Consider the following 24677-nt stretch of genomic DNA (forward strand, 5'->3'; position numbering starts at 1 on the left):
ATGTACCCAATACAAGTTCAGGACGTTCATATTTATCGACACGCTGTCCGGTGTGGCCCAAATGTTGGAAATATGCAGTTGGCACTGTAATGGTCGGTGGCGAATAAGCCAACGTGTTAGTATTACTAATATTTTGGAAAAAATTATCGCATGCGATAACAGAATCAAAGTTCGACCCGTTGATGGCGCTGTTGTCTTGCGCCTAATAAAAAGTTAGTATACAAAAAGCTAAAAATTTGTTTACATCTTCCATATCGTGATAGATCGCCTCTGTCACAATGAGAAGCTTAACTTCCGGCCTATGAAAGGTATAAAAGGGCCCATGTGCCTACAGTTAGCCTCTTTTTTTGGACATCTCTACCTCCTGTGTACAAGCGAGTCACCGAAGGGGTGAAATAAATAGCAGCAGATCACCAGCGGAAAAAAATTTCCGAATTCTATTCTGGAAGGTAGGTTTTTAAATTTATTAAAAAGTGAAGTGGTTTTTTTTTATTCGAATTTGTGTTATTTAGGTCTGTGTCAAAACCGTAGGTCAAAGTACCAAGTGATTGGCCTTCTTCACCCGCGTCCTATACACGGCCACGCCTAATAGCTTAGAGAGTGGCCAGTGCCAAGAACACCATATACGTGCGAAGCACGATCTCCAGATTGCCATCCACCTCCAGCTTTGGTTGCCAGCGTCTGTATCGGCTCAGTTGGAACGTTGGCGCACTAGTATGGAGGTGGACAGTTCCGTGGATAAACATAAACTACCGTTGAAGACCGAAATATAAGTCCGCTTGGCGGAATGACTCCCATTCGGTTGCTTTAGCTTCCAAGGAGCCACCTTCGCTAACAAAAACTTGCAACGCGCCACGAACGCGCATACCAGGCGCGCATCTTGATCATCGCGGAAATTTAACAGCCCACAAAAAGAGGACGAAAGTCCATAAAGCAGGAAAGAGGCAATTGCCTATGTCATTATAAGTGTTTGTGCAGATGGCATAACCCACGAGGGAAATAGCCCATAATAATGTATATGTGAAAATAATTATAGAAGGTGAAGTTAGTAAAATCTACGTAATTGAAATAACCTATTTTTGGTTTTCGCTAATGAATTTAGAATTTTTAAACATTCGTAATTAAACCTTAAGTCAACAATCGTCGTCTCTTTAACGTAATTAGAAAAGTGTTGAAATTGACTATTTAAAGTAGCAATTAAATTCAAAATTACAAAACCTAGAATAGATATATGATAATTAAAACTTGTAAAGCTTGTCTAGAAACAAAAAAAAAAAAAGGAAGAGAAAGCGTATAGCAGTCGTGGTTGCGCTAGTGTGATCAGTTAGCAGAGGGAAAATTTTCAACAAAAAAAAAAAATTGATTCTTTTGAACGGGCTAATGTCAGTTTGTAGTTTGTTTAAAATCCATGACGTCAGACTTGCAGCTGAAAAGTAAAAACACCTAATTGTTAGGGTACAGTAATACGCCCAACTTACAAGAATTTCGCTAAAATAAAACACCAACAATAACAACAGTACAAGCTGTCCCGCACATTCATCGCTGGAAGGCCTTTCAACGAGGGATCGGCATCGATGGACATACACATAAACACATGTAAGTCAATTGTACTTTTTTTTATATTTTCTTATTGTTCGACCTTCTTAATTTTTTTTGATAAGCACAGTCAGATCGACATTAGTATGTACGTACATAGCAAGCAATAACCCTGCTCCCTCTGACGACATACATACCTACATATTTGTTGGTACCAATTTTGCATACCAATGTCGACTTGATAACAGTGCTCCCATATTTGCCCATAAACGCAACAACAATTATCAATATGCCCTTAGAAATGCGCTAAAGAAAAAGGAAAAGAAACCATAGATTTGTTTGTTTGCAAATTGCTTCTGAAGGCGATCACACCCAACTGCGGTTAGCTAAATTTTCTGAGCTCCTATCATTCTAGGCACAATTGGATTGCCTACACTAGATACATAGCTAACTAATTATTCTCACCTATCAAAACGGGTGCCATTGTATCTAAACGCCTTTGGCGCATATTGTTCAAATAAAGAATGTAGTATATATTATAGAAAACGTAAATATAGATATTTTTCTGATTGAAAATGAATAAATATGTAAAGTGAATTTATAACATATAATTATGTGTTAAATGTAGTTTTCCTGGAGGCATAGGATGGCATAGGGAGGTAGGGAACTGTACATTCTTTGGGGATCTTCAGCAAATGTAGTTGTTAAGAAGATCCATGGCTGGGTCGGGTATAGAAAGCGCAGGTCGAATATCATCTTAGACCTCGCTGAATCCATCAGTACGATTAACGTAGGGTGTCCCCTTTTTTTCTCTTGGGATTTAGTTCCGCCCATGTTATCATACATAATTTCCCCGTTTGTTTTAATTTTTATTCTCCAGTCAGGAATCCTATAAAAATAAATTTATGTGAAGGCAGTTAAGGTAAGGCAAAACCCACCCCACGCCGAAAGAGCTAAGGCACCAGAGGATTCCGCCGGCCGCGACCCTTAAACTGTCCATAGGTTAATGATTCGTTCCTCATGTCGTCACCTCGGAACCACCTATAAATTCGCCCACCTCTATAGTGGATCGTTACATAAATTTTTGGCGCCCAACGTGTGGGGCAAACTAACGTGTGGTGATAACAAGATTAGCGCTGCTTTGTGGCGTTTGCGTTGCTTGGAACGCATGGGTACCTATTCCGTAAACCCACCTAGTGAAAAAACTTTCCAAGTACATTTTCCATAGTTAGTTGTCGCACATATCTGATTTGTCCTGAGAAGCTTTAATATAGTTTGGAAGTGTATCATCCCTGCTGACGAAGTTAGATCAGTTTAAGTCTACTTCCGCAGAGGCTGATACTGCAGAGTCTAGGGAGTTAAGCGGCCTACGATGCTGGTTATTCTGATTGGATACCAAGCCGAGAAGCAGGTTTAGCTCATCTAGGACTCAATCGAATCCGAGCTAAGATAGTACTTTCCATCCACTGTCCCTAGATTAGTTCTCACACAAGTACAGCTCATTTGTCTTGGGATAAATCATAATTTTTTGGGTCAGCTATTAAATACTGTTGTACACATTTCCAGAATATTGCATATTCGGCACTGCACAGATACCAGTACTGAATGTCCCTACATTATACTTTTTCTAGAATACCCTAAAGATTTTGATGAAACCAAGTATTGCACCGGATTGTTAGAGATCGTTTCTGCCAGATCTCGGGCCGAGTTATTGTCTGGAACGTGATCGTATGCTGCTTTGGTGTACCCATGCCGAATAATTTGAATCGGAGCTCGGCAGTAAACCCATTTATCATCCGTTTTCTTAGTATTAAATTACAAAAACTTAGTCCACCCTATAAATCATATCGTATTGATAGTTTTACCTACTTTTTTATGTCATCAGCCTATGCCAAAGCCAGGAAAATAAATTTTGTTTCTTCTATTGAAGTTATTTTGAGAATTTGAATTTTTTTGATAATGCCATTACAGCACAGTCCACCATCAGGGCCAGTTACAAATATAGTATGTGCCCTTTGTAAGCAGGAGATAAATAACACTCATCCTTGTTATATACTAGTCTGCGACCATATTTTTTATAAACCGTGTTTAGAAAGTTGGTTGGCAGAAAATAGTCAGTGTTACCTGTGTGACCAAATTATTAACCAACCTGATATTAAAATAGTTGTTGGCAATTGCTCCCCTGGAGCTAAGTCTAAACGCACCGAACCTGTAACTGATCGAACCATTGTTACGCGAAGTCTTGCTAAGTTCAGGCAACCAACGCAAACTTCCAACCCTATCGAAACACAAGAGATGCGGGGTGCTGGAGCAAGTGGCGCACCGTCATCCGCCTTGGATGCTAGTCATAGCACCAACCAAAATGAGGGCCCGCCTATTACCGCAGGTAACAGAAGGCGAGGTAGGCCGTCTCGAAACCGAAATAATCGTCAAGGCAACGGGATTGACCTTACAATTATTCAAGAAATGATCGAGCAAACTGTGACTAGAGTCATGACGAGTTTAAACGTTAGTTTATCTCAAAATGCTCAGCCTAGTTCAAGCCCATCAAATAACCCTGTTTTACCAATAACCTCGCGGGATACCACTGCTTCGACAGATTCGTCCACACGCATAAGAAAAACAGCTGACATAATGCAAAAGTGGAATTTACACTTTGATGGATCGCCTGAAGGTTTAGGAGTAAAATCTCTAACAGACGAAACTTTAGATAGTGACTTCACTGCCATGTGCAAGCACATGCATATATTGTTTGCTGGTAAAGCCAGAGATTGGTACTGGAGGTACCATAAGCAGGTGAACCGTATAGTTTGGTCAGATATTTGCGCTTCTCTTCGACAACAATATAGAGATTATCGCTCTGCTTTTATGAGTAAGGAGATGATTAGGTCCCGTAAGCAAAAGCCTGGAGAATCATTCTCATCTTTTTATGACGCAGTGGCGGCACTTATTGACAAATCCAGCGTTCAAATGGATGAAGAAGAGGTAATGGAGATTTTGAAAAATAATTTACTCCCTGAAACTCGGGAAAAGTTATTGTACCAGCCGGTACACTCCGTTGGACACCTACGTCGTTTGGTGCAAATGAGCGAAAACTTAACAAAGGATCTCAGCTGTCGTGCCGACAGTGTAATCAAACAAAAACCCCTTGTTACTCGTCGTCAAATTCATGCCGTTGAGGAAGCTTGTTCGGAGTTAAAAGAAGACGTAACGATTGAAGGAGAATTAGCCGCAATTCGCAGTAACCATTCAAAGGTCAAATGCTGGAATTGCGCAGAGTTAGGACACATTTGGGAAGATTGTTTGGCGGAACGCCGCATTTTTTGCTACGGTTGTGGCACTCCTAATGTCTACAAGCCCCAGTGTCCATCTTGTCTTCGAAAGGCGTCGGAAAACCGACAAGCGGGTACATCCAATACCAGCCGGATGGGCCCGAGAGCGTAAATAAGCCAATTCTGGCGGAAGAAAATAATTTCAAAAAATCTTTCGTAGATCCAGTTCCTCTTCATCGACGATCGTATGAAGAGAGGCTTAACAATTATTTAGAAGTTAAGAATCGTCTGTTTAATGACATCTCCCCTAATGCAAGTAAGCGTACGTTGCGCTTACGGAGGTTTTTTGAAAACGTTAAGAAAGACCAAAAATTATTAGTTTCGACCATTTTCAGCAATCAGCAGGATATGCGAAGTTATGCAGAAGTTTCGTTTTTAAAATATAAAGAACTTGGTCTTTTAGACACTGGAGCAAATATAAGCTGCATCGGTTCAAACCTTGCGAAAGTAGATTTTTCAAATATCCCCGAATTCAGGCCTATAAAATCGGAAGCGAAAACTGCCGATGGTGAGAAACAGCAAATTATAGGTGTACTTAATGTAATTATGACCTATAAGTATGTCAAGATACCAATGAAACTTTACGTTATACCGTCCATAAAACAGAAACTTATTTTAGGGCATGACAGGTAATATAATTACAACATGACATGAAAGCTAATATAATTACAAAACTTGACCTAAAAGATGCATATTGGCAAATTGAGCTTAGTCCTGAGTCAAAACCGTTGACTGCGTTTACAGTCCCAGGGCGACCGCTTTACCAGTTTAAGGTCACGCCGTTCGGCTTATGCAATGCTCCGTCTACAATGTGTCGTCTCATGGATGAAATAATTCCACCAGATCTTCGACATTGCGTTTTTGGTTACCTCGACGACTAATGCATTGTATCGGAAGACTTTTCGTCACACATTACGGTACTAGTTCGCTTGGCAGAACAATTTCGCAAAGCAAATTTGACTCCTAACATAGCTAAAAGCCAATTCTTTGTCACAAGCATCAACTACCTAGGTTATATCATTGGTAGTGGGGGTATTAGTACTGACCCCGATAAAGTATCTTGTATTGTAAACTGGCCCACACCTAGAAACTTGAAGCAAGTTCGAGGCTTCCTTGGGGTTTGTGGATGGTACCGTCGGTTCACTCACAACTACGCTGACCTCACGTATCCTATAACTGAAACCTTGTCGACCAAGAAGAAGTTCTGTTGGACGTCGGAAGCCCAACAGGCGATGGACCAACTGAAGCAAATTTTGACAACTGCCCCAGTCTCAACAAACCCAGACTTTGAGAAGAAATTTTATTTGCATTGCGATGCCAGTGACTTCGGTATTGGTGCAGTCTTAGTCCAATTGTCCGAAGAAAAAGAAGAAAACCCGATAGCGTTCATGTCCAAGAAATTGACCCGATCTCAACGTAACTACAGCGTCACCGAGCGTGAATGCTTGTTATGGAATCGCATTTACGATGGAAGCAGTAAGGAAGGCGGTCGGCATGATGTTGTGGTGCACAGTGGCTAGTCATTGTCGGCTGGGGCGGGTCCTTGCCAACCTTACTGTTCCTGCGCCATAAACAGAGAAAATGGTCATATCATGCCTGTTCAAAAGCAACAGCTGTCAAATTCAAAAAAACCTGACAGAAGCGCAGAGACCGACTCAAAACGCTTGAAATTCAAAATAAAACAACATCCGGCTGAACCGGATGTCACGGACAGACCGTTGACATTCAAAATTTAAAAATTCAAAAAAAATAAAAAAAAATAACCGCAAAAAAAAGAAATTGACGCAAAAAAAAATTACCGAACCGGAGATGACCGGTTACTAACCGTTAAAATCAAACTCGGAAAAAAAACGCTGAAAAATAAAAATAATATACAAAAAGCTGAAAGATAAAAGGGCCGAATATACAGAGGGGGCGCCGCGGGTGGTGTTGCGACGCCCGGTGCCTATACCCACCCTCAAAATCCATGGCCACCGACGCACCTAAATTTCGGTGGCCCCTTACCTGTATACCCTACGTGCCTTCTAAAAGAATGAAGATGCCAACATTCCCATTTTTAATTACAATTTTTATTTATAATCCATCATTTAAAAAAAAATTAATATGTAGATGTATATACTAATCAATCCTGAGTTTTATCTAAACTTGCTTTCTTCAAAATAAGTTGTACGCATTAAGTTACAGAGGAAACGGTGAATAAAATGCTTGTTTAAGAAGTAAAAGAAATAATTTCGAACAAAGAAATTGTACATAAGTATCTAATTGACATAATTCATTACGATCCCGGTATTAAGAAACATGAATAGTAAATATTACTTTGTAAAGCCAAAGCAATAATTCCTTTTAGGGGCTTTAAACGTTTTTAGATGGTTCTAAAATAAGTTTGGTTGCAAGTTTATTGCAGCTTTTCAAATAAATGATCCTTCTTTTACTAATAAAAGGTGTTTGATATCTTCGACTGCTATTCTTTTGTTCGCAGCTGTATGTACATATAACATTTTTTTTTTTGTTGTAAAAAAAAATTATACAGGAAGTTGTATTCCTTCTTATTATAACTAAGTTTGATAACATTGTTGCGGTTGTTGCTCTGGTTTACAGGTCATTTGCTGAAAATAATGTGGAATTCATCTAAATGCTCTTTCGAATCTATTTCCATACTGCTGAATAGATTTTAATTTCATAGGTATGCTTGTACATAGCAAATAACGTGGAAACCAAGCGAAGCACACTGGAGTAAAAAAAATACCTTAAGAAAAATGTAGTTATTTGGCTCAAAATTCCTATAGTAAATCGTAGACCGCCTTACAGAGTTTGCAGACTTCTTAACATTTACATTTTCTTATTTCTAACTTAGAATGTTCCTTTTGTTAGGATTTAATTAGATTTTCTTATTTCACATCTATTTTAAATTATAGTTTTCCAAACTTCAAATTTACTTTTGGATTGTATTTAGTAAAAATTTTTATTTTTTTTTTTCTAAGTTCCAATTTATGATAATTGCATTCGATTGTATCCAATTACGTTAATTATACTTTTCTCATATCAGCAAGTTCAATTGTATTAAATTCATTTCATTTGTCTTATCTCGAGTCTATGGAAATTTGATTGCCACACCAATGGATATGGTCGGCAAAACCCTCGTAACAATTTAATAAGCTTTTATAGCTTTAGTCTTCGTTGACACATACTAACTTGTGCCGTGTGAACATATAGAGAAAAATTATTTATGAACTTTCAGGTGACGTTTCAGTCGCAACAGCATAGTGGAGCAGTAAAAAAAAATATTTCAAAAAAAATTATAGAAAGAGTTTATTTGTTCCTGATCACCAAGACGTAGATCCTCTATTTCTTGTTGCGACTAGATTCTAATTTCTCGCGGAAAGGCATATGTCGCTAATGTGTAATGCATTACCCATCCGCATGGCTTTCGCATGTATGTATATAAAAAAAAATATGGTTCCGAGTGACACATTCAAAAATGTAAGGTACTATATGTACTAGTGACACTATTCTGTAACTTGACTGGAATAAAATTATTTGCAGAACTCAAACTTTTATAATTTAGGTTTTCTATTTCTTGGCTGTGTTGACCTTTCACAAGCTTTACAGAACAATGTTTCTTACTCGCAAGATTACAGAACGGGTTTTACATTGCACTTATCCGACGGGTCAACAGAGTTAAGAGCACCAAAGTGTCCGAATTCATATACCGTATGTTCGAATCGAGTTACAGAAAGGGGTCTTTAGGTTCATTAAGCGTGCTTGGAATGAATTACAAAAATTTGAAACGATAATCTGTAAGTGACGAATTTTATCACTTCATATAAATACATAATATAATTTCACCGAGTTGGAACGGACTCACCCAGTTTCAAACGTTGTTGTTGTAGTTGGTGTTGGTACTGTTGGTGGTTGTTGCGCTCTGGCCCGAGGTGATCGAGTGAACCTGGTGGCAATAGACTTCGTGATGACCTTCACGAACTTGATGACTTGGTGCTAATTTTGACGTTCGTTGGGTTACGCTGCCGCGTGCTGCCGCCGTCTCTCAATTGTCCTTATGTTATTTGCTTCATATATGGGTGTGTTATGCTTGGTGGCGATAATATGATATTGTTACCGGAGACTGATCTTTTCCACTGCTTTCAACAATTCACCCGAGCGTGTGGGAATCGATGTATTACCCCAGTCAAAGAAAAGTGCTGTAACCTTTTTAAATTTTCTCCACACAATTGAGTGTTGTTAGATTCAGTCACACATAAATTAGCAGCATTTTTTTGTTTGTGCTTTTCGTTAAAATTTCATTTTCGGCCATCAGCGTATGAACTTAATTGATAAGCGACTTTCTTGTCGCTGTTCTACAAAATTTTTTTATAATAATCGTAGTGTATTATGTGCAATACAAATAGCGGGAAAACAATCGCTTATTGTTGTCCAATTTTGGGAGATTTTTCTTTTTTCTTTTCGCTCTAATCTAGCTGAACTTTCATGGCCGGAACCTCGTGCTAAAAGAAGCAAATTTTTCTTCCTTTTTCTTTTTCCTCGTGCCTATCTGCTGGCAAAAAAAAAACTCCATCCATTTTCTTGTGCTCGTGATGGCAGGTCTGTGTGTTCCCTTCTTTTCGATATTTTTCTTTTATCGCGACTTTCACCACATCGCTAGGTGTGTTCGCGTGAACACGCTCCCAAGGGGATCATGGCCGTAGACCGCAGCAGCAGACCGTAACAAACCTGCTTCGCTTAGAAGGCCCGACGATGGAGCGAACAGGAAACCGGATCCGCTGTGGGAAGCCACTGCCAGGGGCCTCCAATGTCAATCAACGTGGGGCACGACTCACCCCTGAGATAAGAGTCTCAAAGTCCTACTACGAAGCTAGCCGGGCAACATAGGTCCATCAAAAAAAGTTAAGTCAAGTTTGGGAATTAATTCTGTTTCCTAGTTTAAAAGGGCTTTGCGGCAATTAGACATTTGTTATGGAGAACTCGTCAAAACTCCGAAAGGTTTTAGTGGTTATCGCCCCCACAAAAGGCAAGACAAAAAAAAGTATAGACATTTTGATATGGAGAACTCGTCCAAACTCCAAAAGGCTAGTGGTTATCGCCCCCACAGAAGGCCAAAACAAAAAAAAGGTGTAGACATTTTGATACGGAGAACTCGTCCAAACTCCGAAAGGCTAGTGGTTATCGCCCCCACAGAAGGCCAAAAAAAATATTTGGGTAGTCAATGGGAACGCTGACATCCCATTCCCCGAAGGCACTCGGGCTACAAAAAAAAAGAAGAAAAAAAAAATAACACAAACTCAATCATTCTTGTCCCTAGTGCTCCCAACCGCAACGCATAAGGGGGTCTTAAGGACCTACCTCTGGGACTGGTTGGGGCCACTAGGGTCAATTTCCTACACACTTAGGTTGGTCCCAACCCACCCAGCCGCAACGCAGAGGCGGTCTCCAAGGACGCGCTAGTGGGACTGGCTGGGGGTGTTGAGGCCTCCCGTCATTCACCCTGGACACCCCTCCTGCCTCCACCGCTATGGGTGGAGCGGCTTCAATGCCCGCTCCTCAGACTGGTTGGACAGGTAAGGGTGCCACTTGGGATCCCAGCTCAACCCGTCACAATCCAGATGGTATTCGGTGGTACCACCTGAGACGTGGGCTGAGCTGGGGTCCTACCATTCGCTCACACACTCACACCAGACAACACAAATTCGGCATAAGAAAACTAAAAGAATAAAAAAAATTTTACTTAAAAAAAAACCCAATTAGCGGACAAAATTATTCCTTAGCCGACTAACGGACAACATTCCGGGAAATATAAAAAAAACCCACTTACAAAAAAAATAAAGTGCGCGCAGCACTGCCTCAACGGGTGAATACAAAACCCCGATAACTGACGTTAAGTCACGTGGATCCCTCAGCTACCGGAGACGATGATCACTCCGGACACCCTGATCCGTCGAACCATCCCACCGCAACGCAGGTGGCTGCTCCTGCGGCTGCTCACCCCGGACTGGTGGGATGGTCAACTTCACAAGTTGACCAGGAGTGACCCTCGCACCCGGCGCCTCAGGAACCACGTTGGGCGCCATCTGTTATGGAATCGCATTTACGATGGAAGCAGTAAGGAAGGCGGTCGGCATGATGTTGTGGTGCACAGTGGCTAGTCATTGTCGGCTGGGGCGGGTCCTTGCCAACCTTACTGTTCCTGCGCCATAAACAGAGAAAATGGTCATATCATGCCTGTTCAAAAGCAACAGCTGTCAAATTCAAAAAAACCTGACAGAAGCGCAGAGACCGACTCAAAACGCTTGAAATTCAAAATAAAACAACATCCGGCTGAACCGGATGTCACGGACAGACCGTTGACATTACAAATTTAAAAATTCAAAAAAAATAAAAAAAAATAACCGCAAAAAAAAGAAATTGACGCAAAAAAAAATTACCGAACCGGAGATGACCGGTTACTAACCGTTAAAATCAAACTCGGAAAAAAAACGCTGAAAAATAAAAATAATATACAAAAAGCTGAAAGATAAAAGGGCCGAATATACAGAGGGGGCGCCGCGGGTGGTGTTGCGACGCCCGGTGCCTATACCCACCCTCAAAATCCATGGCCACCGACGCACCTAAATTTCGGTGGCCCCTTACCTGTATACCCTACGTGCCTTCTAAAAGAATGAAGATGCCAACATTCCCATTTTTAATTACAATTTTTATTTATAATCCATCATTTAAAAAAAAATTAATATGTAGATGTATATACTAATCAATCCTGAGTTTTATCTAAACTTGCTTTCTTCAAAATAAGTTGTACGCATTAAGTTACAGAGGAAACGGTGAATAAAATGCTTGTTTAAGAAGTAAAAGAAATAATTTCGAACAAAGAAATTGTACATAAGTATCTAATTGACATAATTCATTACGATCCCGGTATTAAGAAACATGAATAGTAAATATTACTTTGTAAAGCCAAAGCAATAATTCCTTTTAGGGGCTTTAAACGTTTTTAGATGGTTCTAAAATAAGTTTGGTTGCAAGTTTATTGCAGCTTATCAAATAAATGATCCTTCTTTTACTAATAAAAGGTGTTTGATATCTTCGACTGCTATTCTTTTGTTCGCAGCTGTATGTACATATAACATTTTTTTTTTTGTTGTAAAAAAAAATTATACAGGAAGTTGTATTCCTTCTTATTATAACTAAGTTTGATAACATTGTTGCGGTTGTTGCTCTGGTTTACAGGTCATTTGCTGAAAATAATGTGGAATTCATCTAAATGCTCTTTCGAATCTATTTCCATACTGCTGAATAGATTTTAATTTCATAGGTATGCTTGTACATAGCAAATAACGTGGAAACCAAGCGAAGCACACTGGAGTAAAAAAAATACCTTAAGAAAAATGTAGTTATTTGGCTCAAAATTCCTATAGTAAATCGTAGACCGCCTTACAGAGTTTGCAGACTTCTTAACATTTACATTTTCTTATTTCTAACTTAGAATGTTCCTTTTGTTAGGATTTAATTAGATTTTCTTATTTCACATCTATTTTAAATTATAGTTTTCCAAACTTCAAATTTACTTTTGGATTGTATTTAGTAAAAATTTTTATTTTTTTTTTCTAAGTTCCAATTTATGATAATTGCATTCGATTGTATCCAATTACGTTAATTATACTTTTCTCATATCAGCAAGTTCAATTGTATTAAATTCATTTCATTTGTCTTATCTCGAGTCTATGGAAATTTGATTGCCACACCAATGGATATGGTCGGCAAAACCCTCGTAACAATTTAATAAGCTTTTATAGCTTTAGTCTTCGTTGACACATACTAACTTGTGCCGTGTGATCATATAGAGAAAAATTATTTATGAACTTTCAGGTGACGTTTCAGTCGCAACAGCATAGTGGAGCAGTAAAAAAAAATATTTCAAAAAAAATTATAGAAAGAGTTTATTTGTTCCTGATCACCAAGACGTAGATCCTCTATTTCTTGTTGCGACTAGATTCTAATTTCTCGCGGAAAGGCATATGTCGCTAATGTGTAATGCATTACCCATCCGCATGGCTTTCGCATGTATGTATATAAAAAAAAAATATGGTTCCGAGTGACACATTCAAAAATGTAAGGTACTATATGTACTAGTGACACTATTCTGTAACTTGACTGGAATAAAATTATTTGCAGAACTCAAACTTTTATAATTTAGGTTTTCTATTTCTTGGCTGTGTTGACCTTTCACAAGCTTTACAGAACAATGTTTCTTACTCGCAAGATTACAGAACGGGTTTTACATTGCACTTATCCGACGGGTCAACAGAGTTAAGAGCACCAAAGTGTCCGAATTCATATACCGTATGTTCGAATCGAGTTACAGAAAGGGGTCTTTAGGTTCATTAAGCGTGCTTGGAATGAATTACAAAAATTTGAAACGATAATCTGTAAGTGACGAATTTTATCACTTCATATAAATACATAATATAATTTCACCGAGTTGGAACGGACTCACCCAGTTTCAAACGTTGTTGTTGTAGTTGGTGTTGGTACTGTTGGTGGTTGTTGCGCTCTGGCCCGAGGTGATCGAGTGAACCTGGTGGCAATAGACTTCGTGATGACCTTCACGAACTTGATGACTTGGTGCTAATTTTGACGTTCGTTGGGTTACGCTGCCGCGTGCTGCCGCCGTCTCTCAATTGTCCTTATGTTATTTGCTTCATATATGGGTGTGTTATGCTTGGTGGCGATAATATGATATTGTTACCGGAGACTGATCTTTTCCACTGCTTTCAACAATTCACCCGAGCGTGTGGGAATCGATGTATTACCCCAGTCAAAGAAAAGTGCTGTAACCTTTTTAAATTTTCTCCACACAATTGAGTGTTGTTAGATTCAGTCACACATAAATTAGCAGCATTTTTTTGTTTGTGCTTTTCGTTAAAATTTCATTTTCGGCCATCAGCGTATGAACTTAATTGATAAGCGACTTTCTTGTCGCTGTTCTACAAAATTTTTTTATAATAATCGTAGTGTATTATGTGCAATACAAATAGCGGGAAAACAATCGCTTATTGTTGTCCAATTTTGGGAGATTTTTCTTTTTTCTTTTCGCTCTAATCTAGCTGAACTTTCATGGCCGGAACCTCGTGCTAAAAGAAGCAAATTTTTCTTCCTTTTTCTTTTTCCTCGTGCCTATCTGCTGGCAAAAAAAAAACTCCATCCATTTTCTTGTGCTCGTGATGGCAGGTCTGTGTGTTCCCTTCTTTTCGATATTTTTCTTTTATCGCGACTTTCACCACATCGCTAGGTGTGTTCGCGTGAACACGCTCCCAAGGGGATCATGGCCGTAGACCGCAGCAGCAGACCGTAACAAACCTGCTTCGCTTAGAAGGCCCGACGATGGAGCGAACAGGAAACCGGATCCGCTGTGGGAAGCCACTGCCAGGGGCCTCCAATGTCAATCAACGTGGGGCACGACTCACCCCTGAGATAAGAGTCTCAAAGTCCTACTACGAAGCTAGCCGGGCAACATAGGTCCATCAAAAAAAGTTAAGTCAAGTTTGGGAATTAATTCTGTTTCCTAGTTTAAAAGGGCTTTGCGGCAATTAGACATTTGTTATGGAGAACTCGTCAAAACTCCGAAAGGTTTTAGTGGTTATCGCCCCCACAAAAGGCAAGACAAAAAAAAGTATAGACATTTTGATATGGAGAACTCGTCCAAACTCCGAAAGGCTAGTGGTTATCGCCCCCACAGAAGGCCAAAACAAAAAAAAGGTGTAGACATTTTGATACGGAGAACTCGTCCAAACTCCGAAAGGCTAGTGGTTATCGCCCCCACAGAAGGCCAAAAAAAATATTTGGGTAGTCAATGGGAACGCTGACATCCCATTCCCCGAAGGCACTCGGGCTACAAAAAAAAAGAAGAAAAAAAAAATAACACAAACTCAATCATTCTTGTCCCTAGTGCTCCCAACCGCAACGCATAAGGGGGTCTTAAGGACCTACCTCTGGGACTGGTTGGGGCCACTAGGGTCAATTTCCTACACACTTAGGTTGGTCCCAACCCACCCAGCCGCAACGCAGAGGCGGTCTCCAAGGACGCGCTAGTGGGACTGGCTGGGGGTGTTGAGGCCTCCCGTCATTCACCCTGGACACCCCTCCTGCCTCCACCGCTATGGGTGGAGCGGCTTCAATGCCCGCTCCTCAGACTGGTTGGACAGGTAAGGGTGCCGCTTGGGATCCCAGCTCAACCCGTCACAATCCAGATGGTATTCGGTGGTACCACCTGAGACGTGGGCTGAGCTGGGGTCCTACCATTCGCTCACACACTCACACCAGACAACACAAATTCGGCATAAGAAAACTAAAAGAATAAAAAAAATTTTACTTAAAAAAAAACCCAATTAGCGGACAAAATTATTCCTTAGCCGACTAACGGACAACATTCCGGGAAATATAAAAAAAACCCACTTACAAAAAAAATAAAGTGCGCGCAGCACTGCCTCAACGGGTGAATACAAAACCCCGATAACTGACGTTAAGTCACGTGGGTCCCTCAGCTACCGGAGACGATGATCACTCCGGACACCCTGATCCGTCGAACCATCCCACCGCAACGCAGGTGGCTGCTCCTGCGGCTGCTCACCCCGGACTGGTGGGATGGTCAACTTCACAAGTTGACCAGGAGTGACCCTCGCACCCTGCGCCTCAGGAACCACGTTGGGCGCCATCTGTTATGGAATCGCATTTACGATGGAAGCAGTAAGGAAGGCGGTCGGCATGATGTTGTGGTGCACAGTGGCTAGTCATTGTCGGCTGGGGCGGGTCCTTGCCAACCTTACTGTTCCTGCGCCATAAACAGAGAAAATGGTCATATCATGCCTGTTCAAAAGCAACAGCTGTCAAATTCAAAAAAACCTGACAGAAGCGCAGAGACCGACTCAAAACGCTTGAAATTCAAAATAAAACAACATCCGGCTGAACCGGATGTCACGGACAGACCGTTGACATTCAAAATTTAAAAATTCAAAAAAAATAAAAAAAAATAACCGCAAAAAAAAGAAATTGACGCAAAAAAAAATTACCGAACCGGAGATGACCGGTTACTAACCGTTAAAATCAAACTCGGAAAAAAAACGCTGAAAAATAAAAATAATATACAAAAAGCTGAAAGATAAAAGGGCCGAATATACAGAGGGGGCGCCGCGGGTGGTGTTGCGACGCCCGGTGCCTATACCCACCCTCAAAATCCATGGCCACCGACGCACCTAAATTTCGGTGGCCCCTTACCTGTATACCCTACGTGCCTTCTAAAAGAATGAAGATGCCAACATTCCCATTTTTAATTACAATTTTTATTTATAATCCATCATTTAAAAAAAAATTAATATGTAGATGTATATACTAATCAATCCTGAGTTTTATCTAAACTTGCTTTCTTCAAAATAAGTTGTACGCATTAAGTTACAGAGGAAACGGTGAATAAAATGCTTGTTTAAGAAGTAAAAGAAATAATTTCGAACAAAGAAATTGTACATAAGTATCTAATTGACATAATTCATTACGATCCCGGTATTAAGAAACATGAATAGTAAATATTACTTTGTAAAGCCAAAGCAATAATTCCTTTTAGGGGCTTTAAACGTTTTTAGATGGTTCTAAAATAAGTTTGGTTGCAAGTTTATTGCAGCTTATCAAATAAATGATCCTTCTTTTACTAATAAAAGGTGTTTGATATCTTCGACTGCTATTCTTTTGTTCGCAGCTGTATGTACATATAACATTTTTTTTTTTGTTGTAAAAAAAAATTATACAGGAAGTTGTATTCCTTCTTATTATAACTAAGTTTGATAACATTGTTGCGGTTGTTGCTCTGGTTTACAGGTCATTTGCTGAAAATAATGTGGAATTCATCTAAATGCTCTTTCGAATCTATTTCCATACTGCTGAATAGATTTTAATTTCATAGGTATGCTTGTACATAGCAAATAACGTGGAAACCAAGCGAAGCACACTGGAGTAAAAAAAATACCTTAAGAAAAATGTAGTTATTTGGCTCAAAATTCCTATAGTAAATCGTAGACCGCCTTACAGAGTTTGCAGACTTCTTAACATTTACATTTTCTTATTTCTAACTTAGAATGTTCCTTTTGTTAGGATTTAATTAGATTTTCTTATTTCACATCTATTTTAAATTATAGTTTTCCAAACTTCAAATTTACTTTTGGATTGTATTTAGTAAAAATTTTTATTTTTTTTTTCTAAGTTCCAATTTATGATAATTGCATTCAATTGTATCCAATTACGTTAATTATACTTTTCTCATATCAGCAAGTTCAATTGTATTAAATTCATTTCATTTGTCTTATCTCGAGTCTATGGAAATTTGATTGCCACACCAATGGATATGGTCGGCAAAACCCTCGTAACAATTTAATAAGCTTTTATAGCTTTAGTCTTCGTTGACACATACTAACTTGTGCCGTGTGATCATATAGAGAAAAATTATTTATGAACTTTCAGGTGACGTTTCAGTCGCAACAGCATAGTGGAGCAGTAAAAAAAAATATTTCAAAAAAAATTATAGAAAGAGTTTATTTGTTCCTGATCACCAAGACGTAGATCCTCTATTTCTTGTTGCGACTAGATTCTAATTTCTCGCGGAAAGGCATATGTCGCTAATGTGTAATGCATTACCCATCCGCATGGCTTTCGCATGTATGTATATAAAAAAAAAATATGGTTCCGAGTGACACATTCAAAAATGTAAGGTACTATATGTACTAGTGACACTATTCTGTAACTTGACTGGAATAAAATTATTTGCAGAACTCAAACTTTTATAATTTAGGTTTTCTATTTCTTGGCTGTGTTGACCTTTCACAAGCTTTACAGAACAATGTTTCTTACTCGCAAGATTACAGAACGGGTTTTACATTGCACTTATCCGACGGGTCAACAGAGTTAAGAGCACCAAAGTGTCCGAATTCATATACCGTATGTTCGAATCGAGTTACAGAAAGGGGTCTTTAGGTTCATTAAGCGTGCTTGGAATGAATTACAAAAATTTGAAACGATAATCTGTAAGTGACGAATTTTATCACTTCATATAAATACATAATATAATTTCACCGAGTTGGAACGGACTCACCCAGTTTCAAACGTTGTTGTTGTAGTTGGTGTTGGTACTGTTGGTGGTTGTTGCGCTCTGGCCCGAGGTGATCGAGTGAACCTGGTGGCAATAGACTTCGTGATGACCTTCACGAACTTGATGACTTGGTGCTAATTTTGACGTTCGTTGGGTTACGCTGCCGCGTGCTGCCGCCGTCTCTCAATTGTCCTTATGTTATTTGCTTCATATATGGGTGTGTTATGCTTGGTGGCGATAATATGATATTGTTACCGGAGACTGATCTTTTCCACTGCTTTCAACAATTCACCCGAGCGTGTGGGAATCGATGTATTACCCCAGTCAAAGAAAAGTGCTGTAACCTTTTTAAATTTTCTCCACACAATTGAGTGTTGTTAGATTCAGTCACACATAAATTAGCAGCATTTTTTTGTTTGTGCTTTTCGTTAAAATTTCATTTTCGGCCATCAGCGTATGAACTTAATTGATAAGCGACTTTCTTGTCGCTGTTCTACAAAATTTTTTTATAATAATCGTAGTGTATTATGTGCAATACAAATAGCGGGAAAACAATCGCTTATTGTTGTCCAATTTTGGGAGATTTTTCTTTTTTCTTTTCGCTCTAATCTAGCTGAACTTTCATGGCCGGAACCTCGTGCTAAAAGAAGCAAATTTTTCTTCCTTTTTCTTTTTCCTCGTGCCTATCTGCTGGCAAAAAAAAAACTCCATCCATTTTCTTGTGCTCGTGATGGCAGGTCTGTGTGTTCCCTTCTTTTCGATATTTTTCTTTTATCGCGACTTTCACCACATCGCTAGGTGTGTTCGCGTGAACACGCTCCCAAGGGGATCATGGCCGTAGACCGCAGCAGCAGACCGTAACATGCTTGGCCGTAATACTGGCCATAGAAAAATTCCGTTGCTACTTAGAGCTCCAAGAGTTCGAAGTAGTCACGGACCATTCGAGCCTTCTGTGGTTGATGCGACAGCAAAATGTCTCCGGTAGACTTGCTCGCTGGATATTTCGCTTGCAGCAATTTAAATTTTCCATATCTCATCGAAACGGTAAGGATCATATCGTGCCCGATGCTTTGTCACGGCTGTGTGAAAATGAAATATTAGCATTGGATATGAACCCGGTTATAAATATTGATTCCGAGGCATTTCATGATAATGCTTATGTAGCTCTGAAGAACAAAATTGCTGGAAATGCGGAGAAATTTCCCGATATAAAAATCGTCAATAGAATAGTGTATATTAGAACAGAACCAGCCATGGTAGATGCGCTAGAAGACAAATCCCCTTGGAAGGTATGGGTTCCAGAAAGGCTACGTAACGATGCCTTAAAACAAGCCCATGACAGCCTTACGTCATCTCACGCGGGTGTACAAAAAACGATAGAAAAATTGCGCCGTTATCTTTTTTGGCCTGGTCTTGCTAAAGATGTACGCGAATACATTCGGCAGTGTGGGGTCTGTATGGGTCTGCTCATAGTCCTACTGACCGACCTTTTCAAAGGCTATATATTGATTTGCTGGGACCATACCCGCGAAGCAAAAATGGCAACATAGGACTACTGATTGTTCTTGATCATTTTAGCAAGTACCACTGGCTTCAACCGTTGAAGAAATTCACGTCAGCGGCAATACAAAAATTTCTGCTGGAAAATATTTTTCATAGTTTTGGGGTTTCCGAAACTATTGTAAGCGATAATGGGACCCAATTTAAAGCTAAAGAATTCAAGGCGTTTCTCACGGAATTGGGTATCCGTCACATGTACACGGCGCTATACTCACCGCAGAGTAATGCGGCTGAGCGCGTTAATCGGTCGTTGTTAACAGCGATTCGCTCGTACCTAAATAACGATCAAACGCAATGGGACGTGCATCTGTCCAGCATATCTTGTTCCTTGAGATCCGCCCTGCATCAGTCTCTAGGATGTTCCCCTTATAGAGCATTGTTTGGGCTGGATATGATCACACATGGATCCGACTATAAATTGTTAAAAAGACTTATCCCTTCTTGAGGAGCCAATTTTACCTCTCGAACGGACAGATAACTTGGCGTTGTTGAGGAAAGACATCCAAGCTAACATACGCAAGGCATACGATAGGAACGCCAAGCAATATAATTTGCGTTCCAAACCAGTGTCTTTTAAAGAAGGTCAAGAAGTTTACCGCCGTAACTTTTCCCTGAGTAAGTTTTCTGATCAGTACAATGCGAAATTAGGCCCACAATTTATAAAATGTAGGATTCGTAAGAAGCTTGGAAATTCTTATTACCAGCTCGAGGACTTGCAGGGAAAAGAGGTAGGCACGTATCACGCCAAGGATATTAGAAGCTAGTTCCCCCTAATACTCCGTCCTACCAGGGTCGTATTATTGGGTTTTGTAATGGTCGGTGGAGAATAAGCCAGCGTGCTAGTATTACTCATATTTTGGAAAAAATTATCGCATGCGATAACAGAATCAAAGTTCGACCCGTTGATGGCGCTGTTGTCTTGCGCCTAATAAAAAGTTAGTATACAAAAAGCTAAAAATTTGTTTACATCTTCCATATCGTGATAGATCGCCTCTGTCACAATGAGAAGCTTAACTTCCGGCCTCTGAAAGGTATAAAAGGGCCCATGTGCCTACAGTTAGCCTCTTTTTTTGGACATCTCTACCTCCTGTGTACAAGCGAGTCACCGAAGGGGTGAAATAAATAGCAGCGGATCACCAGCGGAAAAAAATTTCCGAATTCTATTCTGGAGGGTAAGTTTTTAAATTTATTAAAAAGTGAAGTGGTTTTTTTTATTCGAATTTGTGTTATTTAGGTCTGTGTCAAAACCGTAGGTCAAAGTACCAAGTGATTGGCCTTCTTCACCCGCGTCCTTTACACGGCCACGCCTAATAGCTTAGAGAGTGGCCAGTGCCAAGAACACCATATACGTGCGAAGCACGATCTCCAGATTCCCATCCACCTCCAGCTCTGGTTGCCAGCGTCTGCATCGGCTCAGTTGGAACGTTGGCGCACTAGTGTGGAGGTGGACAGTTCCGTGGATAAACATAAACTACCGTGGAAGACCGAAATATAAGTCCGCTTGGCGGAATGACTCCCATTCGGTTGCTTTAGCTTCCAAGGAGCCACCTTCGCTAACAAAAACTTGCAACGCGCCACGACCGCGCATACCAGGCGCGCATCTTGATCATCGCGGAAATTTAACAGCCCACAAAAAGAGGACAAAAGTCCATAAAGCAGGAAAGAGGCAATTGCCTATGTCATTATAAGTGTTTGTGCAGATGGCATAACCCACGAGGGAAATAGCCCATAATAATGTATATGTGAAAATAATTATAGGTGAAGTTAGTAAAATCTACGTAATTGAAATAACCTATTTTTGGTTTTCGCTAATGAATTTAGAATTTTTAAACATTCGTAATTAAACCTTAAGTCAACAATCGTGGTCTCTTTAACGTAATTAGAAAAGTGTTGAAATTGACTATTTAAAGTAGCAATTAAATTCAAAATTACAAAACCTAGAATAGATATATGATAATTAAAACTTGTAAAGCTTGTCTAGAAACAAAAAAAAAGGAAGAGAAAACGTATAGGAGTCGTGGTTGTGCTAGTGTGATCAGTTAGCAGAGGGAAAATTTTCAACAAAAAAAAAACATTGATTTTTTTGAACGGGCTAATGTCAGTTTGCAGTTTGTTTAAAATCCATGACGTCAGACTTGCAGCTGAAAAGCAAAAACACCTAATTGTTAGGGTACAGTAATACGCCCAACTTACAAGAATTTCGCTAAAATAAAACACCATAATAACAACAGTACAAGCTGTCCCGCACATTCATCGCTGGAAGGCCTTTCAACGAGGGATCGGCATCGATGGACATACACATAAACACATGTAAGTCAATTGTACTTTTTTTTATATTTTCTTATTGTTGACCTTCTTAATTTTTTTTGATAAGCACAGTCAGATCGACATTAGTATGTACGTACATAGCAAGCAATAACCCTGCTCCCTCTGACGACATACATACCTACATATTTGTTGGTACCAATTTTGCATACCAATGTCGACTTGATAACAGTGATCCCATATTTGCCCATAAACGCAACAACAAATATCAATATGCCCTTAGAAATGCGCTAAAGAAAAAGGAAAAGAAACCATAGACTTGTTTGTTTACAAATTGCTTCTGAAGGCGATCACACCCAACTGCGGTTAGCTAAATTTTCTGAGCTCCTAGCATTCGAGGCACAATTGGATTGCCTACATTAGATACATAGCTAACTAATTATTCTCACCTATCGAAACGGGTGCCATTGTATCTAAACGCCTTTGGCGCATATTGTCCAAATAAAGAATGTAGTATATATTATAGAAAACGTAAATATAGATATTTTTCTGATTGAAAATGAATAAATATGTAAACTGAATTTATAACATATATGTAATTATGTGTTAAATGTAGTTTTCCTAGAGGCATAGGATGGCATAGGGAGGTAGGGAACTGTACATTCTTTGGGGATCTTCAGCAGTTGTTAAGAAGATCCATGGCTGGGTCGGGTATAGAAAGCGCAGGTCGAATATCATCTTAGACCTCGCTGAATCCATCAGTAGATTAACAGTAGGGTGTCCCCTTTTTTTCTCTTGGAATTTAGTTCCGCCCATGTTATCATACATAATTTCCCCGTTTGTTTTAATTTTTATTCTCCAGTCAGGAATCCTATAAAAATAAATTTATGTGAAGGCAGTTAAGGTAAGGCAAAACCCACCCCACGCCGAAAGAGCTAAGGCACCAGAGGATTCCGCCGGCCGCGACCCTTAAACTGTCCATAGGTTAATGATTCGTTCCTCATGTCGTCACCTAGGAACCACCTATAAATTCGCCCACCTCTATAGTGGATCGTTACACACTGTTGAGAAAAAATATGGATCAATGAACACAAGTAAAAGTGAAAGATTTTTTTTTACCATCTGTTGTTACTTTACACATTAGACATTGGAAACGACGACCAGCATCTACAAGTTGCATATGAGCCTTGCAACGATTACATTTAATTGCATCCAATTCACCAAAATTTACAATGGCTCATATTCACCCTCAACCGTGCGTGCCATTGGTGAGACGGTAAGTGTAATGGACAAATCTGTTGTTTTTAATAAATAAGCTGTTGCAGGTATGCAATACAAAGACGACCTGCAAAGAAGAAATATCAATGTAAGATCAATGTAAAGCTGGAGACATTGGTGCTTTATCGGTAACCGTATTGCTAACCTTTTAACAGCTGATTCGACCAACCTTATGAGAATCAATGCAATCGATTATTGGTGACGCTAAGGTCGTAACCGTATCGTAGCCAACCAATTGGGTTTTGGTTTACCATCGTAACGATAAACAGCTGATTACGTTAGGGATACGGATACAGCGATACGACATACGGCACCAATGACTCCGGCTTAATTGCCAAACAAAACATTAATTTCGATTATCGATACATAACGTAACGTGGCGAGGAGTTAAGCTGGAGTCATTGGTGCCGTATGTCGTATCGCTGTATCCGTATCCCTAACGTAATCAGCTGTTTATCGTTACGACGGTAAACCAAAACCCAATTGGTTGGCTACGATACGGTTACGCCTTTAGCGGCACCAATAATCGATTGCATTGATTCTCATAAGGTTGGTCGAATCAGCTGTTAAAAGGTTACCGATACGGTTACCGATAAAGCACCAATGTCTCCAGCTTTACCCTGATCTTCTACCACATATTTTGTGGTCACCAATGGTGGTAATAAACCCTGTTCATTAGTAATAAAAGCACCACCAGAGCAATTTTGATTTTCAATGATAACGCTTATCGGATTTGGCATCTGATTATTAAAATTTACAATATTGCACCAATGACCAGGACACCGTAATGACAATTGACCAATCCTCTACAGCAACCAGACCACCACAGCCAGCAATTCCTATGCAACAGAGACAACAACAGCAACCAAGATTTCCTTTTATAATAATCAAACTTTAAGGAACACTTTGTACACCATCATATGGAGACAATAAAAATCACAACACATTAGCTATTTATCCAAATTTATTTATTCCACTTAAATTTCTTTTATCTTTTCTTTCAGAAAACTTGTCACACCGGCGTTACAAAACTGAATCCATCTTTCAATGTTAATGTTTTACATAGCATATAAACTTAACATTGCTATAATGAATATTGCAATTTGCTTTTGTCATGCAATGTAGAACATTCTCGAATATTATCTGTGTTAACTAACATAGCTTCACATGTATGCTTGCCATGTATCTTCAAAAGTCAATATCAAAAACATGAGTTGCCAACACACCTCCTCAAATTGCAATAATCATATTAAAGTTTAGATATATTAAAGTTTAGATAAATATATATATCTATGAGTTAAATTACATATACCATCAGTCCAAATTCATTGTTTTTAATCTTATAATTAAAATATAGATGTGACAAGCCTGATATTATCTGGGAGTAATAATAATAGTCCAACATTTGTTGCAAGGATTAGGAAAAACCCAGAAAAACCTAATCAGACCAAAATAAAAAAAATTACATATATTATATAAAATATTAATTGAATACTGTATATGCCAAGTTCAGTCTCATAGTTTTCTTCAGTAATATCCATTATTCAGTTAAACCCATTTGGCATCTT

General features: G+C 39.4%; 1 long non-coding RNA gene across 3 annotated transcripts; it reads left to right on the top strand.

The window, feature by feature from the left end:
- Positions 1–316: 316 nt before the first annotated feature.
- Positions 317–23306, top strand: LOC137249793 (uncharacterized). Of its 3 annotated transcripts, XR_010952553.1 has the most exons (5): positions 317–449; positions 513–1596; positions 21798–21876; positions 22976–23107; positions 23157–23306. It is a non-coding gene; the product is annotated as an uncharacterized lncRNA (long non-coding RNA). The 3 variants fall into 3 exon arrangements; XR_010952552.1 differs by lacking the exons at positions 317–449; positions 513–1596 and adding an exon at positions 17165–20738 and having other exon boundaries at positions 20801–21876; XR_010952551.1 differs by lacking the exons at positions 317–449; positions 513–1596 and having other exon boundaries at positions 17165–21876.
- Positions 23307–24677: the final 1371 nt, after the last annotated feature.

Source organism: Eurosta solidaginis, chromosome 4 (genome assembly GCF_040869045.1).
Source record: "Eurosta solidaginis isolate ZX-2024a chromosome 4, ASM4086904v1, whole genome shotgun sequence".
Classification (NCBI taxonomy): domain Eukaryota; kingdom Metazoa; phylum Arthropoda; class Insecta; order Diptera; family Tephritidae; genus Eurosta; species Eurosta solidaginis.